Here is a 19,959-nt window from a genome sequence, read left to right as displayed (position 1 = left end):
TCCCTTGCTTGTTTTAGTATAGTCTGGCGCCGTCTTGCTTTAATGAGACCCCTGCTGGCTTGAGATTAAACAAGCCCTTTCAGTAACTAATTCTAAAATTGTCTTTATAAAACTCTCTGAAAATTTATTATTAATCAATAAAATATCCCTGTTATATATTTTGCCTTTCATTTATTAAAGCAAGTACATTAATGACATTTATTGTTATTTCAATATATTTGTTTTGTATTTAATGAGAAAAAGGTGTTATGAAAATTGTGAAAAAGCCCCAAAAGTGTTCAGTTTACCATGCCTGTAGTTTAAAACCTCATGAAACCGGAGTACCTTATATACGGTGCTAACAATAACTGGTAAAACAATGTTTTATACGAATATATATATATATATATATATATATATATATCTTTCTGCCTGTCTGTCTGTCTGTCTCTCTCTGTCTCTCCCCCCCCCCCCTCTCTCTCTCTCTCTCTCTCTCTCTCTCTCTCTCTCTCTCTCTCTCTCTCTCTCATATACAGGTCTTTATAGAAGGTCTATCTGTATAATGTTACATACACGCTTCATACGAGTGATCTGATAACACTACGTAAACTTCCTTTCCGTCTATTACAATGAATCATCAGGTTCCTGCCCAAACCTACATTTCACATAGATTAATTTATTATGGTTGAAAACAATGAAGTTGAAGTACGCATTGATAAAAATAAAAGAATAAATTCTTTTGATTTTAGTCCTCGCGATTTGCATTTTTTCTATTCTCCATATTTTTACGTTGTAGACTATTTTTAACTATTTTTAAGTAAGCCGTGCCGCTAGCTAGAGATATATTGCAATCTCCCCTTTCAACTAAACTGACCTGTTATCACCTGCAAAGATTACCAAATATGGAATACGCTGAGAGTATAAAACGACACAGATTTTGAGTTAGTGTCACGTAATATCAGCAGGTTATCTTTTACCAGCTTTGTATCTACAGGTAAGAGGAGCTTATAAATTTTTGTTTGGTTATTTTACATACATTTTCCTATTTAAATATGGTGACAATATCATCTGTGTACACGTTTTAAAAAGAAATTCTTTGTTAAAGCTCTAATACGTTTGATCATATTTTGAGTGGCCCCAAAAAAACCTGTACCTATCTTTACCGATTAGTAACATGTACACTATTTATCCTAGGTTAATAATATTGTGTACTTGATAGCTCATGGGTATCATTTATGGTAAAAATAAATACATAAATATACATATCGAATGCCTTATAAGTAGTGATAGAATCAAAAGTGCCGGTCAACAGATGGATACCTGAGTCACATGCACTTAGGGCTGTGCATGTCTGAAAACAACATGTCTCCTGAGATGGTATCTGTTAGTCAAATACTATATGTCAAATGCAGGTAGCTTGTCATCAGCAGTAAATAGTGTTAACTACGTAACCTGTTTCGGTGGGTACCGGCCTCGGTGGCGTCGTGGTTAGGCCATCGGTCTACAAGCTGGTAGGAACTGGGTTCGGATCCCAGTCGAGGCATGGGATTTTTAATCGAGATACCGACTCCAAACCCTGAGTGAGTGCTCCGCAAGGCTCAATGGGTAGGTGTAAACCGCTTGCACCGACCAGTGATCCATAACTGGTTCAACAAAGGCCATGGTTTGTGCTATCCTTCCTGTGGGAAGCGCAAATAAAACATCCCTTGCCGACTGTCGTAAAAGAGTAGCCTATGTGGCGACAGCGGGTTTCCTGTAAAAAGTAGTGTCAGAATGACCATATGTTTGACGTCCAATAGCCGATGATAAGATAAAAAATCAATGTGCTCTAGTGGCGTCGTTAAATAAAACAAACTTTACTTCTTTTTTTTTCGGTGGGTGATACGTTTAGTGATATAGCTTACAGCAAAAACTTTCCAATACAAAATTGTTCAGTATTTTAACAAAACATAAAACATAAAAAAATATTTTAAATATTTTAAGGCAAATTACAAAATGGAGTCCTCGAGAGCCAATGTTAACAGAGAATATTTTAGGAATGTAAGATATTTATATTAAAACATATAAGGACCATATATTTTTGGCAAGTATCTGTAAAGAGAGTTTAACCAGCACACGTGACATGTGACAATCATGTGACTTCAATAACCAGATACCAGTACAGCTGTGAACAGACATAAATAGTTTTTAAACTTAAGTTTTTTTCAAATGACAGTCTTTGAAAATCATAAAAAAGGTATTAAGAAATGTGCCGTGTTTATGAGTGGGTAAAGTTCAATCTTGCTTTCTTTGCTGGTTTTAATTTTATTTTTACGAACATTTCTGTGAATATGACAGACATTTGTTTACTTTCCCGATGCAAAAGTCAAATTCATAAAAAATATTCAAATGTACGTACCTTTGCGCACAAACGACGAAAGCACCGATATATATATATATATACACACACACACACACACACACACACACACACTTCGGTATATCATCAGTGGCAATAAAAATATAGTATTATAGTTTTTCTTCAGGTATCTACAGACAGTCTGAAGTGTCAAAATGCGTAATATCACTGTTTTGACTCTGTTCTTTGCCGGTAAGTACAAACATATTATCTACTGTCTACATTTCTTCATTTCAAAACGAAATTAGTAATCTTTATGTCTGACATTACAACGTGTTCTCTGTTTGTTTTCCTAATTTATCACGATAACCGTTACGTAAAAGATTATTATCGGATGTCTTTCTACCATTTATGTAATAACCAGTAGATGATGACATTAAAGGGAAAATCCTGAGTTTTGTTATCGACTAACAGAGACTTTTAACGGTTGCAAATATATATACGAATACCAAGACGACCACAAACGCATTTAATACACCGCCACTAATATTATATGTATATATATCTATATATATATATATATATATATATATATATATATATATATATATATATATATATATACTTCGATAACTCGATCTTGAAGGGGGCGAGGAAATAGTTCAAGTTTCAGGGAGTTCGAGTTTTCGAAATTAATATATAAGAGTTCAAATTTGAAACTGCATTGCAGCTGGTTTATTTCGCTTGATATTGTAAGAAGCGTGCGCTTCGCTGCCTACCTCTGAACTCTGAAAACTATGCATTCCAAGTTGAAAGGTGAATTAATATATCAGTCACCTCACCCCACGCCACTCCACCCCATCCCGCCCCACCCCAGCTGTTAGCATCTTCGACGCCTATCATACATTCATTTTGTGTATATTGTAAAAGTAAGTAAATAATTTTTTTTTTTATTTACGCTTCGCACCTGTACTTTCTTTCTCTAATCTGGCCATCCACCCTCCATTTTTGGGCCCTACGCAAGATTGCTTGGATGACAAGAAAGCAGAACTTTTTAAAACCGATCTGGCAAACCCCACATTACCGGGTTCTTCTGTGATGTATCAATTTTTAACATGAACATAAATAGAAAAGCTAAAGTTTGACACGATTCACGCCTTTGAGAGCAAAAACAAACAGCGCTAACAATTAGATTCCCAGTCTGGAGCTCCACGCGGTAAGACGTGTTTGTTTCGCTGGTGCACACTGCACGTGCTTTCGTGTGCTCGACTTGGGGATCCTTCATTTCGTTGTTTTTGTCAGCGAAATGAAGTTTTCTACTGGGATATATGCGGCCATTGGAACTGATTGAACGCTGGAACGCTTCTCGTTTCGACAGTCTGCACCACCAGGTTGGATTCTTTTTAGCGAGATTCCTCGCCTCCACGTCATTTCTCCGTCTGACTATGTTGACTTGTCTTTTCGTGACTCGTATGAGGCCATTCTGCAGAACGCCACAGTTGTTCGCGTTTAGTCTCTACATGTCCGAGCCTGTCCTAGCAGCACTGGAAGATTGACCGCCCCACTCTAAGAAGAAATAGGAAGCGGGGTCGGCCCCTACTACTCTTTTCTAGACTTTACTTTGCTTTATAGTGATACCATCTCGTATCCTCCGGAGTCGGGGCCGTCCGCACCACTATACCAACCCATGACGACTGGACTATACCCTAGTCTGATACTCTCTCTCGTTCAGACGGATCCGGCTTCTCAAGATCTGTATTTCAGCACAGCACTACACCTTCAACGTCTATCGACTGTCAATCTAGGGGTTTTCTTGACGGGATGCAACCCATCTCGTCCCTATAAGCTGTGCACCCAAACGGCCTTAACGAGGCCACTCACGTGGGCATATCGATCGGACTTTAAACTTTTAGATCTGCGTTCAAAATTTATGTCGAAATTACTCTCTTTTTTATTATTAAATAGTCCGATCCTCTCTTCTTTCTCTTATTTAATTTTGGACTGTCCTTCTAAAATGCTCCAAATTATATAAATATTCGGCCGAGCAATCAATTCTTTTTATTTTGGCTTGTAACTTTTTTTTTCTTTTCTTTTTTTTAAAATGTATTCTATTAACTATTTTACTAATTGCTATTTTCAAAATTCTGCCCATTTTCAACTCTAACCCCCCCCCCCCCCCCCCCCATCCATCCCGAGTCAGGACACCGATCTTATCGGAGGTCGGACTCGGGATGGGCGTGTTCGAAACCTTAGTGGTATATGGGCACGTAAAAAAGAAGAAAGAAAAAGAAAGCTAACAATTATTACAAATGCTCATTGAAGTTAACCAGACTGTGTCTCTAATTAAGTATTACGTAGCGAGGCTCTCCACCACGGACGAACACCGACTACCAAACATAGGATCATTTCGTTCCGCTTAGTCGGCGATCTATTATTCTGTAATTATCACTCTAATTCTCGACAGCCAAGACCACCCGAGACAGGCACGCTTCGCTTGGCGGGACCAAAGAATTAAGTGGAGAGATCGAGGTTATCGAGTTTTCGAAGTTTGAGTTTCCTAAGGTCGTTATAACTAGTATGTATAGCAACTCGGCCGGGACCGTCGCTTCAGATCGAGAGATCGAAGTGTTCGAGAGTGATCGAAGATTGACTATATATATATATATATATATATATATATATATATATATATATATGCATAAAATATTAGTGGCGGTGTATTAAATGCGTTTGTGGTCGTCTTGGTATTCGTACCTGGTTAAACTTAATTTTATTTCCCCAATAGATTTTTTTTTCGTACGTACGACATTATTTGGAGACCAAATCCAGTTTGGACTACTTGCAACTATTAAAAGGACCAGAAACACATTAGGATTTTAATAAAGGGAACTGGACACCAAAAGCATGTAAAGATCGCATTACTAGAATTCCCCGTGTAAAAGGAACGCATGTCCGTAGGAACCGAACCTTCATATCTTAGCCCTACCCTGATTTTCTTACCTGGTGTATTTCATGTTATTTTTGTTTCTAGGATTTATATTCCTACCGGACTAAAAATTAGTTTTACAGAAGTAATAAAACTAGATATAAATATATATCTAACATATAATTGTGTTTGTCTGTGATTTGGGCAAGTTGTGATACAACATTCTTCGAAATATGTTGTAATGTTTTCGAGATTTCAGATAATTATTTTTGAATGTTTAAGATTTTACCAATTTTAAAGTTTAACATTTTACAAGCAATGAATAAATGCATTGGCTACGCTTATACGTATTAAGCACAAAACAATCTGATACATACATAGATACATGTTACTTTCTTGGGAATTGCAGAAGTAGAAATAGTAGATGAATTCATTTACTTTGACTCGGTATTAAATTTATATCAAGGTCGAAAGGCTTATTTGGTTTGTTGGAACAGATTAGTGATTTCATACTTAATGTAAAATCTAAGCTATATATATATAATTGCAAAAGAGCACTCGTACTCGTACCCGGTGTAAGTACAAAATACTGAGCGTGTTCATTTTCCTTTAAAGGGACATTCCCGAGTTTGCTGCATTGTAAGATGTTTCCGACTAATAAAATATTTCTACGATTAAACTTACATATTAAATATATTTTTCTTGTTCAGAATATCAGTGTCTGTATATTGAATGTGTTTCTGGTCGTCTTAATATTTGTAAGAAACCCAAACTGGATTTTGTCTTCAAATAATTTCGTACGTATGAAAAAAAATATTTTAGGAAATGAAATGAAATTTACGCTAGTACAAATATTATAACGCTCTGAAACATGTTTAATATACAGCCACTAATATGGTATGCAGGAAAATATATTTGAAATGTAATTACAATCGGTAAAATATCTCTGTTAGTCGATAACATCTTAAAAATTGCAGCAAACTCAGGAATGTCTCTTTAAACATATCTCTCAAATTCAGAATGATGCAAGATTGGTTAAAATGATTAAATACAGCGAATTGCATTTTTATAGATGACATTAATCTATTTAGATTCAATTGTGCTAATTCTGTGAAATATATTCTGTTCGGATTATATATCTGATCATAGATCTTTTACTGGAGTGAAGTGACACGAATATATTCAAAGAAAACCAAACTACGTACCATCTAAGACCAATTCAACACACCAACAAATATTATGTCAGACGGGTTTTCAGTGTTTAAGTTAGTTAAGATTTTGTTTTTACATTTTGCATAATCTTGGAAAATATTTTGTATTTTGGTAAATTCTGTATTTTTGTTTCTATATAAAGATTATTATACGAGCTTGTGTATCGTACTGATTTTACGAAACGAGTGTCACGATTATTGTATTGTCCGAGCGAGAGCGAGGGTACATGCAATACATAGTCTACCAGCCAAATCTGGATTCAGCATTTTTGCACAAGTGATCAGGTAGAAAAATGCCAATAGTACCAGCTGTTAGGGGGGTCTACGGGTGGTAATAACCAAGGTGGATATAGGGTCTGAAAGTGGTGCAATTATTTTGTACAACAGCATTTCCATGGTTACCAACAAAAATTACCACTAATAACTAAATTCGTTCAAACTCCTATAACGTTTTTATTATAGCAGCTAGAAATAAAATTCTGGTGTTGAATGAAAGGTCTGACCATCCTCCTCTAAATACTAATATCCATTATTGTTTAGTTTTTTTTGTTTTGTTTTTTTAGTTTTGAGTTTAATTTTTTATTATTTTATTATTTTTATTATTATTTTTTTTTTTATTATTATTTATTTATTACCCCAGATCGCAACAGAAGTGTCAGGGTTGGGGCGCTGATTCACTACATCTTACAAAATAACATGACACATTAAAGCAATAGTTTATATATATGGGGACAAAGTGTTTTTCTGATCTGGGATTTTAAATAAAAATGAGCGAAAGAAAAGAGAAAGCAGGAGAAAAAGATAGAGCAACATCATAATACTGCAGAAGATTAAAAAATCACCGTTATTGTTAATGATTGTTGTCTATGAGTGCCTTTTTCCCTTGTCTCAAAACAGGTATTCAGTAAAACAATAATTATGTGAACATTTATGCTAAAGTATATTGTGTGCAACCCTTTTAATTATTATCGAAAAGATTAAACCATGGATCCCATATTTTGTTAAATGTTTCGTAATTATAACTTTTATATAGATTAAATCTTTGTATTAATATTTTTTGTTAAGCATGTTTTTGACGGCGTTGATTTCTAAAGCTTTATTCTGAAATTTTGTAACATACACGTAGTATTTTATGTTAATAATTAGCCAGTTTAAAAAGGCATAATTTTCATCATTAATTATACTAAACATAATCATATTTTTATTAAAACTGATTCTAACTCCTGACTTAGTCACTATCCATATATCTGTGGTATGAAACATCAAAATTGTGTTTCTAGCTTCTATAATACAAACGTTATATGAGTTATAGAAATTTTAACAGTGGAAGATAACTGCTCCACTACGAAAATGGTCATTAACGTCGCCATGAAAACTAAGGCTTCATCAACATTATCAAGACCCTATATCCCATATAATATAATTTTTTTCATAGCACAGATATATCTTCTACTAAATGACACTACACTGAGCTGGAAACATGCACCGGAAATGTACAAATAAAAATAAAAAAGCGATTTTTTTAAAGGATATTTTTTCATGTTTGTGACGTCATAATGTATGCAAATTAGCTCTACAATAACAAATATTTAGAGTATGGTCAGACCTTTCATTCAACACCATCTGGTACCATTGGCATTTTTCTACCCGGCCATTTGTACTAACACCTAAACTAGGCCTCTTCAGATTTGGCTGGTAGAGTAACATGAATCCTGACACGAGTTTCGTAAGTCAATACGATTCACATGCGAGTGTAATAATTTATTATTTTTATGATCCGAAATGACGTCATTTTGGTAAGTGTCGCTTCACAAAATTACGTCATTTGTTGTGCACGTGAAATCATTATGACACACGTGTGTTATACTGGTTATATTTCCCTGAATAACTTGAACTATGTGGATAACAAAACTTATTATATAACATGAAGATACACATTTTATTTTGCCAAAAATATACATTTTGTAGGCATACATACATATTTATAGATAAAATAATATGAAGTGCACACTGCGGGGAATGGTATATAGCAACGAGTAAAAGTCAATAGTAAATGGGTAATACATGCATAGCAATAATATACAATATAATAACATATGTCATGTATCAATGTTGTCTGTTCTATGCGTGGTAGCAGTGTTCAAATACTTATACAATTTAATTAGCTGTTTTGAATTGTCGCTGAACAGCAGTTGCGTTAATTTAAATGTTGATGGTTTATTATAATAAAACGGTTTAATATATTTATCTCTTATGATACTATAGAAAGGACACACTATTGCACAGAATACAAATTCTATTATCCATGTCAATATTGTGGTATCTGCCCGTTTCTATAAATAGATTATGGGAAGATAATCTATATTTACTCAAAATATGTTTGTATTTCAGGGCAATAGGTTTCTGAAGGTAAGGTTGTAAGCAATAATTATTAACAACGTATTTGTATAACAGACATTTTGGAGAATTGTTGAATACAGCAAACATAGATTGGATAAATTGATCAGTCATTCTTTGTTTGATAGTGATATAAATGTATTGCAATTTTCTACATTTTGATTATACCATGTGTGACCAAAACCATTAGTGAGAAGCTTGTTCACTAACGTTGTCACAGTATTTCAGTACTTAAAATATTGTGTTTGTGTAAATATATTAATTTTATATTATAGTACTCTTGGCAACCACATTGGAAGCTGCAACCAACAATTCGACAGTAAGTAAATTAACATTACTTTAACAGCACTTTAATAAAATGGTTATATTTATGTGTGTGTGTGTGTGTGTGTGTGTGTGTGTGTGTGTGTGTGTGCAAACATATATATCAGAGATGGGGTGATTACTTGACGAAAATAATCGAATGCGATTACTTAAGAATGTCACGATTGCGATTACGATTATAAGAAAATTGAAAGTAATCGATTACGATTGCGAATACATTGTCCAGTAATCATGATTACAAGCATGATTACCTGCCCACAAATATGCAAAAGTAGTGAAATGATGTCACCAACATGAACTTGTTCATTTTATTTCACAACCATACTAATTTCGACGGTTGGTCATAAAAAGAGGAGATTTGTTGCAATAGTCCGTCTGCGTCGAAAGGGAACCGATGAACTGGCATGTAACGAGTTTTATGTCAACGAACGATGTGTGAAAACTATACTGACGAATTGCTAAGCAATTAATGAAAATTTGGTTTTCACATATCACAAGTTGATATAAAAATCGTATTATGAAAAAAAGAAAACTTTTGCAGAAAATGTACTTTATAAAATAAATTTCAATCAAAATGAGAGTTAAATTAATAATTATTTAATAATACTGCTATGAAAACGTTCCTGACAAAGCAATCATCCAAATAAGCAACAATCAAAACAAAACATGGATTTAAGTTAAGATTTAGTTCAGTTTTAAGAGGCATTAAAATGTATTGACCTTGAATTCGGACACACAGAAAGAGTTTAACTATGTTTTGGATGTTTAAAGTGTCTTATTAAAATATTTAATTATAATATAAACAATGATACAACAACAACAAAATGTTTTAATTATTTAAATTTTTTATCATTTTATACCAATCAAAACTTGCGGATGACATCTGTGCCTCCAATTATAGAATGGCCCGTACAAGTTACACGCGGATAGCTAACTACACGTTTTGTTAGTTTCATAATATACGTTACCCGCAGGCGTGTAGCCACACGCGTACAAGTGTGATTTTAGCCGCGTTTAAGACTAACACGCATCTGAGATAAACGAGCGATGATCACCTTTCGTAAATTCGGGCCCAAATGTCCTGAAATGCAATTTCCTTTATTTTACAAATACAATTAATATCTGCCTTAAGATTTACTACCAATAATATTTTTGATTCAGAATTATTGGGGGGGGGGGGGGGGGGGGGTGTAGATCCCACCAGCCCTCCCCCTCCCCTTATGCTCCAACGTGCCTGATATTTTCTTACTAACAGGTTTACAGACATGTCATATTGCATTTTAAGTAGTAGGAACCGTCCTATGCTAGGTTTTATGTAGAAAACTAGTCTGGGAGTGGCAGTACTCTTTGTGGCGGTCAAAATGATGGATATCTTCGAGAGTGGCTGTCCTATAGACGAAGCACAAGATACAGGTTCATGGAATGAACAAATAGTTCGCCATATGCCCATTCGATTTTATCACGGAACATGTTTTTGTCGTTCAGATCTGAATTTAATTTTGTTATAATTTTATACCAATCAAAACTTGCGGATGACATTTGTGCCTCCAATTATAGAATGGCCCGTACAAGTTACACGCGGATAGCTAACTACACGTTTTGTTAGTTTCATAATATACGTTACCCGCAGGCGTGTAGCCACACGCGTACAAGTGTGATTTTAGCCGCGTTTAAGACTAAAACGCATCTGAGATAAACGAGCGATGATCACCTTTCGTAAATTCGGGCCCAAATGTCCTGAAATGCAATTTCCTTTATTTTACAAATACAATTAATATCTGCCTTAAGATTTACTACCAATAATATTTTTGATTCAGAATTATTGTGTGTGTGTGGGGTGGGGTGTGTGTGTGGGGGAGGGGGGTAGAGCCCACCAGCCCCCTCCCCTTATGCTCCAACGTGCCTGATATTTTCTTACTAACAGGTTTACAGACATGTCATATTGCATTTTAAGTAGTAGGAACCGTCCTATGCTAGGTTTTATGTAGAAAACTAGTCTGGGAGTGGCAGTACTCTTTGTGGCGGTCAAAATGATGGATATCTTTGAGAGTGGCTGTCCTATAGACGAAGCACAAGATAAAGGTTAATGGAATGAACAAATAGTTTGCCATATGCCCATTCGATTTTATCACGGAACATATTTTTGTCGTTCAGATTAATAGGCGGGCTATGATCAATTTGGAATAACACTCGGTGAAAATAAGCCAAATAAAAACGACAGCTCGGCAGAAAATTTATATACTTTGGGAGCATTTTTGAGGACATTGAAATAAATAAGAGGAAACGAGAAGATTACATTTTTTAATACTTTGGGAAAAAATAATTCTGACATAAACATTTGAATGAAGTTTTAAATATTTAAATTATTTTTAATTTTATGAATGTACATATATGATGTGGCTATTACTGATATCCAGTGTGATGTTATTCTCTGAACGATGGTATTGGCAACGTGATGGAATATGTAGCATACGAACAATTATTATACTGGTATAACAATCTATACTTGATTAGACTAACACTAAATATTCCAGAGTTCTTTCAGTTAACTACAATGGAAATCTGTTGTTCCGAACACCAACGGGGCGCCGAATTGTGTTAGACCAATCGGCTAGTTGAAACCAAACATTCGGTCAACTTCGGGAGTGGGGAGTGTCTTATTAGAACCCACTACTTAACGATTACACGAAGTGAACTATCAAAATAGTTGTCATTTCATTTTTATATGTTGAAAAGGAATAAAACACTAAAGTGTAAAACAATGAAATTTAAATAATTTGTTAAACGAAATAATATGAATAAATGATATCATATGAACATTCATAGATGCAACGATATTAAACCAAGCTTCGATGGCCTACGACTTATAGTTTGTGAGAAATAGTAAAAAATATATTTGAGTTTCAATTTACACAAAAATTCATTTAATTATTATTTTTAAACCTTTAATCTGCATTGTGATAAACATCCACAGGTGTAAATATACGGTCTTGTTTCAGCAGAATAAGAACTGTATTATGAATTCTATGTTTAAAATACTAATTTTGTGTTATAATTAATGCATATATAGTTGGTAGTTCTTATATCAAACATATTTAAAAACAATTAAATATCTTTAAAAATTAAAACAAACAAACAAATAATTTGCCTTGTTATGAACATCCACAGGTGCAAGTATACTGTCTGTTTCAACAGTAAAATTATTATGAATTCTGTGTTTAAAATATTCATTTTGTGACACGATTAATGTATATCCTATTGTTTATTTTCAGACCACAACTACTGCACCACCTCAGGTTGGTACTTCGTATATCAAACATTTGCAGAGAAGCAAAATTGGTTTTCTGCGTTGACTATTCACAGTAAAACAGTGTCAAATGATTATTCTTCAAATTGTTGGTTATGAGTTTAAAAGAAAATAACAGATCCTCTTATTAACAAGCTACAGACATGTCATATTGAATATTAAGTAGTAGGAACGGTCATGCACTAGTTTTTATATAGTGAACTAGTATGTGAGTGGCAATACTCTTTGTGGCGACCAAATTGATGTAAGATCTCTTCGGGAGTGGATGTCCTCCTATAAACGAGGCACTAGATAAAGGTTCATGGAATCAACAACTATTTTGCCATATGCCAATTTGACTATGCGTTGTGCAGAGATACGACTTGATCACAGATAACACTTTTGTCGTTCAGATTAATAGGCGGGCTATGATCAGTTTGGAATAACACTCAGTGAAAATAAGACAAATAAAAACTAACAGCTCAGCAGAAAAGTTAAATAATATTGGAGCATATTTGAGGACATTAGAATAAATAAGAGGAAGACGAGAGGATTAGATTATTTAATACTGTGGGAAATAAAAAAACAACAACTTTTGAACGCAGGTCTTAATGTTTAAACTAGGTTGTAATTATATACTTGTGTTCGCGATGTAACTACATGTGTATTACTGACATCGATTTTGTAGGAAGGAAATATTTTATTTAACGACGCACTCAACACATTTTATATGGCGTCAGACATATGGTTAAGGACCACAAATGTGGGTGGTTTGCTATAGATATATATATACATATTATAATATAAACAATGATACAACAACAAAAACATGTTTTAATTATTTAAATATTTTTATCATTTTATACCAATAAAAACTTGCGGATGACATTTGTGCCTCCAATTATAGAATGGCCCGTACAAGTTACACGCGGATAGCTAACTACACGTTTTGTTAGTTTCAAAATATACGTTACCCGCAGGCGTGTAGCCACACGCGTACAAGTGTGATTTTAGCCGCGTTTAATGAATGAATGAATGAATGAATGAATGAATGTTTAACGACACCCCAGCACGAAAAATACATCGGCTATTGGGTGTCTTACTATGGTAATGCAAATAAATAAAGTGATGATCAACATCAATATAAAAATTCAAGACAAACTAAAACAGTGTAAAGAACTGTGCAAAGACACAAATATCACAGAATTTTACGGATACTGAATTTTACTCAAAACTTCAATTTTGTGCTGTATTGGCCATTCTCAAAGAGAATGTTACACCCCTGCACCACGGTGAGGTTACAGCACACGCAGGGGTAGCCGCGTTTAAGACTAACACGCATCTGAGATAAACGAGCGATGATCACCTTTCGTAAATTCGGGCCCAAATGTCCTGAAATGCAATTTCCTTTATTTTACAAATACAGTTAATATCTGCCTTAAGATTTACTACCAATAATATTTTTGATTCAGAATTATTGGGGGGGGGGGGGGTGGGTGGGGTGGGGGTGTGTGTGTGGTAGAGCCCACCAGCCCCCCTCCCTTTATGCTCCAACGTGCCTGATATTTTCTTATTAACAGGTCAACAGACATGTCATATTGCATTTTAAGTAGTAGGAACCGTCCTATGCTAGGTTTTATGTAGAAAACTAGTCTGGGAGTGGCAGTACTCTTTGTGGCGGTCAAAATGATGGATATCTTTGAGAGTGGCTGTCCTATAGACGAAGCACAAGATAAAGGTTAATGGAATGAGACAAATAGTTTGCCATATACCCATTCGATTTTATCAAAGGAAAATGTTTTTGTCGTTCAGATTAATAGGCGGGCTATGATCAATTTGGAATAACACTCGGTCAAAATAAGCCAAATAAAAATGACAACTCGGCAGAAAATGTATATACTTTGGGAGCATTTTTAAGGACATTGAAATAAATAAGAGGAAACGAGAGGATTACATTTTTTAAAGGGACACACCCTAGTTACTGCTAGTTGTTAACCATTACGGCGTTGTTTTTCGCTATTAAACCCATTTTTTCACAAATAAAATTGCACTTTACTTACCGTTTATTATTTAGAATATACATTTCCATTCACCTGAAGTGTTTTTTGGTAATCCTGGTAATCCTGGTTTTTGTAATACCACAAAATGCATTTTTCTTATTTCTTAAAAACGCACGCATGTTTGAGAAAAAACCGTTGAGCAGACAAGGTCTAATCTATTTTTAGACGGGATATTTCCATTTCAATGTCACAGACGTTGGTATACCACGTGACCGTTGTCATTTTGGTTCGGTTTGTTTTCTCGTGCACGGTTCGCGCAATCAACATCCGATTTGTTGTTGTTCATTTGTGAGATTTTTCTTCACAGTTCGTGAACATTTTCAGTAACAATAAAGTTAAGACAAGTAAGTGTCTCAATACAAAACGTTACAAACCCTTAAAACCAATAATTTTGCTAAGTCTTACGATATCTGGAGAGGGGATACAACCAGGACAGAACAGTTGGAACATGTCCAGGAGAGGTGAAAAGAACGCACCCCAAGTCTGTGCGCACTCTGTGAAATTTGTCTTGACGTAGGCATTGTTGTGCTTCGAGCGACATCTACCGGTGACATCAGAATACTAACTTTCAAAATTATTTCAAGCAATTGGGACATGGGGATTCCCATGGTATTTATCGATATAAAACCTGCTTTTTCACTCCATTTGATAAAAACGTGATCTAAGTGTGTTACAGGTTTGTAGATTAACCAAATTATAATTTATTTTCGCTGGATGGAACTAGGGTGTGCGGCTTTAATACTGTGGGAAAAAATAATTCTGACATACACATTTGAATGAAGTTTTAAATATTTAAATTATTTTTATTTTTATGCATGTACATATATGATGTGGCTATTACTGATATCTAGTGTGATGTTATTCTCTGAAAGATGGTATTGGCAACGTGATGGAATATGTAGCATACGAACAATTACTATACTGGTATAACAATCTATACTTGATTAGACTAACACTAAATATTCCAGAGTTCTTTCAGTTAACTCACAATGGAAATCTGTTGGTCCGAACACCAACGGGGCGCCGAATTGTGTTAGACCAATCGGCTAGTTGAAACCAAACATTCGGTCAACTTCGAGAGTGGGGAGTGTCTTATTAGAACCCACTACTTAACGATTACACGAAGTGAACTATCAAAATAGTTGTCATTTCATTTTTATATGTTGAAAAGGAATAAAACACTAAAGTGTAAAACAATTAATGATATTAATTAATGTGTTAAACGAAATAATATGTGATATAATATTCATGATTAATCTAGTGTTTTAAAGAAATTTTAAATGATATCATATGAACATCCATAGATGCAATGATATTAAACCAAGCTTCGTTGGCCTACGTCTTATAGTTTGTGAGAAATAGAGTTAAAATATATTTTAGTTTTAAACATTAATTTACACAAAAATTAATTTAATTATTATTTTTAAACTTTTAATCTGCATTTTGATAAAGATCCACAGGTGTAAATATACGGTCTTGTTTCAGCAGAATAACTACTGTATTATGAATTCTATGTTTAAAATACTAATTTTCTGTTATAATTAATGCATATATAATTGTTTATTTTCAGGGAAAAACTAATCCACCTTAGGTTGGTAGTTCTTATATCTAACATATTTAAAAACAAATTAATATCTTTAAAACTTAAAACAAACAAACAATCAAATAATTTAATAATTTTAAAAAGAAAATAATATGCCTTGTTATGAACATACACAGGTGCAAGTATACTGTCTGTTTCAACAGTAAAACTTTTATGAATTCTGTGTTTAAAATATTCATTTTGTGTCACGATTAATGTATATCCAATTGTTTATTTTCAGACCACAACTACTGCACCACCTCAGGTTGGTACTTCTTATATCAAACATTTGCAGAGAAACAAAATTAGTTTTCTGCGTTGACTATTACAGTAAAACAGTGTCAAATGATTATTCTTCAAATTGTTGGTTATGAGTTTAAAAGAAAATAACAGATCCTCTTATTAACAAGCTACAGACATGTCATATTGAATATTAAGTAGCATTGTAAATTGATATAGGATAACTTCGGGAGTGGATGACCTCCTATAAACGAGGCACTAGATAAAGGTTCATGGAATCAACAACTATTTTGCCATATGCCAATTTGACTCTGCGTTGTGCAAAGATACAACTTGATCACAGATAACACTTTTGTCGTTCAGATTAATAGGCGGGCTATGATCAGTTTGGAATAACACTCAGTGAAAATAAGACAAATAAAAACTAACAGCTCAGCAGAAAAGTTAAATAATATTGGAGCATATTTGAGGACATTAGAATAAATAAGAGGAAGACGAGAGGATTAGATTATTTAATACTGCGGGAAATTAAAAAAACAACAACTTTTGAACGAAGGTCTTAATGTTTAAACTAGGTTGTAATTATATACTTGTGTTCGCGATGTAACTACATGTGTATTACTGTCATCGATTTTGAAGGAAGGAAATATTTTATTTAACGACGCACTCAACATATTTTATATGGCGTCAAACATGTGGTTAAGGACCACACAGATATTGAGAAAGGAAACCCGCTGTCGCCACTTCAAGGGCTACTCTTTTTGATTAGCAGCAAGGGACCTCTTATATGCACCATCCCACAGATAGGGTAGTACACACCACGGCCTTTGATATACCAGTCGCGGTGCACTGGTTGGAACGATAAATAGCCCAATGGGCCTACCAACGGGGATCGATCCTAGAACGACCGCGCATCAAGCGAACACTTTACCACTGCGCTACGTCCAGGCCCGATATCGATTGTGAATGCATGAATGAATGAATGTTTAACGACACCCCACCACAAAACATATATCGACTACTGGGTGTCAAACAATGGTAAATATATATATACATAAATTGATTATCAGTATCAATATAAAACAAAAAATTAAGTGAAGTCAAAACGCAGTGTAAAAAGCTATGCAAAATATAAATAGGTATACTGAATTTTGAATAAGAACTTCGTAAAGTTTAGGATGAAATCGAAACAATTCTATCACATTTTGTCCACCAAATATGTTTCCTCGTCGGTATAAGACAATTAGATTTCACCAAAATGTGGGGAACATTCAGTGTACAATAACAGTACTCACACTGAGGTGGATGATCTTTCTTTACAATAAATGAATATGATGGGTATGTATTACCGATGCGAGCACGACACAAGATACTTTCATTCTTCCTGCAACGCATATAGGACTCACTCCCACAGGACTGGCTTAACAGAATGCAACATGTTCGCAAACCCAGCGTTCCAATCATTTTGAAAATATATATTGATTAATATTATCTTTAAGAACAGTGTAAGGCACTCCAACCCCGAAATGAGGCAAATGTAAAGCAGACTTAACAGCTGTCTCTGCATTTTCATTACCACTGATGCTAGTATGACTGGACACCCAATAAAACACAATATTTTTATTGGCAATGGCTAAAACGAGCTTTCGTACTGACATCCCAATTAAGGGATGTTCCAGCTTCATATTCTGTAAAGCTTGGAGACATGAAAGTGAGTCTGTAAAAATACCATATTTGGATGTTATGGAGTCCTTAATTTCTCCCAGGGCCTTAATGATTGCCCAAGTTTCAGCAGAACAAAATAGATGCCAAATCAGACAGTCTCATGGTAATTATTGTATCGGAGGGAGAAACTGTAGCAGAGGGCCACATACTTCCCAACCAGAGATCCATTCGTATAAACAAGACTGTAATAACGATATCTTTCTTGTTTATAAATAACTGGATCTGTGCAATCTTTTCTTCAGATTAACATGATCAAATACAAATGTGGATGGTTTGCTATATATATATATATATATATATATATATATATATATATATATATATATATATATATATATATATATATATATATATATATATATTATTATAATATAAACAATGATACAACAACAAAAACATGTTTTAATTATTTAATTTTTTTAATTATTTTATACCAATCAAAACTTGCGGATGACATTAGTGCCTCCAATTATAGAATGGCCCGTACAAGTTACACGCAGATAGCTAACTACACGTTTTGTTAGTTTCATAATATACGCTACCCGCAGGCGTGTAGCCACACGCGTACAAGTGTGATTTTAGCCGCGTTTAAGACTAACACGCATCTGAGATAAACGAGCGATGATCACCTTTCGTAAATTCGGGCCCAAATGTCCTGAAATGCAATTTCCTTTATTTTACAAATACAATTAATATCTGCCTTAAGATTTACTACCAATAATATTTTTTATTCAGAATTATTGGGGGGGGGGGGAGGGGGGGTAGAGCCCACCAACCCCCCTCCCCTTGTGCTCCAACGTGCCTGATATTTTCTTACTAACAGGTTTACAGACATGTCATATTGCATTTTAAGTAGTAGGAACCGTCCTATGCTAGGTTTTATGTAGAAAACTAGTCTGGGAGTGGCAGTACTCTTTGTGGCGGTCAAAATGATGGATATCTTTGAGAGTGGCTGTCCTATAGACGAAGCACAAGATAATGGTTAATGGAATGAGACAAATAGTTTGCCATATACCCATTCGATTTTATCACGGAAAATGTTTTTGTCGTTCAGATTAATAGGCGGGCTATGATCAATTTGGAATAACACTCGGTGAAAATAAGCCAAATAAAAATGACAGCTCGGCAGAAAATGTATATACTTTGGGAGTATTTTTGAGTACATTGAAATAAATAAGAGGAAACGAGAGGATTACATTTTTTAATACTGTGGGAAAAAATAATTCTGACAAACATTTGAATGAAGTTTTAAATATTTAAATTATTTTTATTTTTATGCATGTACATATATGATGTGACTATTGCTGATATCCAGTGTGATGTTATTCTCTGAAAGATGGTATTGGCAACGTGATGGAATATGTAGCATACGAACAATTATTATACTGGTATAACAATCTATACTTGATTAGACTAACATTAAATATTCCTGACTTCTTTCAGTTAACTACAGTGGAAATCTGTTGGTCCGAACACCAACGGGGCGCCGAGTTGTGTTAGACCAATCGGCTAGTTGAAACCAAACATTCGGTCAACTTCGGGAGTGGGGAGTGTCTTATTAGAACCCACTACTTAACGATTACACGAAGTGAACTATCTAAATAGTTGTCATTTCATTTTTATATGTTGAAAAGGAATAAAACACTAAAGTGTAAAACAATTAATGAACTTTGTGATATAATATTCATGATTAATCTAGTTTTTTGAAGAAATTTTAAATGATATCATATGAACATCCATAGATGCAACGATATTAAACCAAGCTTCGTTGGCCTACGACTTATAGCTTGTGAGAAATAGAGTTAAAAATATATTTTAGTTTTAAACATTAATTTACACAAAAATTAATTTAATTATTATTTTTAAACTTTTAATCTGCATTTTGATAAAG

The 19,959-nt window shown here is 34.2% G+C and overlaps 1 long non-coding RNA gene across 1 annotated transcript; it reads left to right on the top strand.

Annotated features, from left to right (window-relative positions):
* The first annotated feature begins 885 nt into the window (after positions 1-885).
* Positions 886-12,468, top strand: LOC121383098. Its single transcript, XR_005959258.1, has 4 exons — positions 886-973; positions 2,505-2,569; positions 9,127-9,170; positions 12,448-12,468. It is a non-coding gene; the product is annotated as an uncharacterized LOC121383098 (long non-coding RNA).
* Positions 12,469-19,959: the final 7,491 nt, after the last annotated feature.

The sequence above is a fragment of the Gigantopelta aegis genome, chromosome 10 (assembly GCF_016097555.1).
Source record: "Gigantopelta aegis isolate Gae_Host chromosome 10, Gae_host_genome, whole genome shotgun sequence".
Taxonomy (NCBI): domain Eukaryota; kingdom Metazoa; phylum Mollusca; class Gastropoda; order Neomphalida; family Peltospiridae; genus Gigantopelta; species Gigantopelta aegis.
The sequence above is the reverse complement of the archived record's forward strand: the minus strand, read 5'-3'. Positions and strand labels throughout refer to the sequence as shown.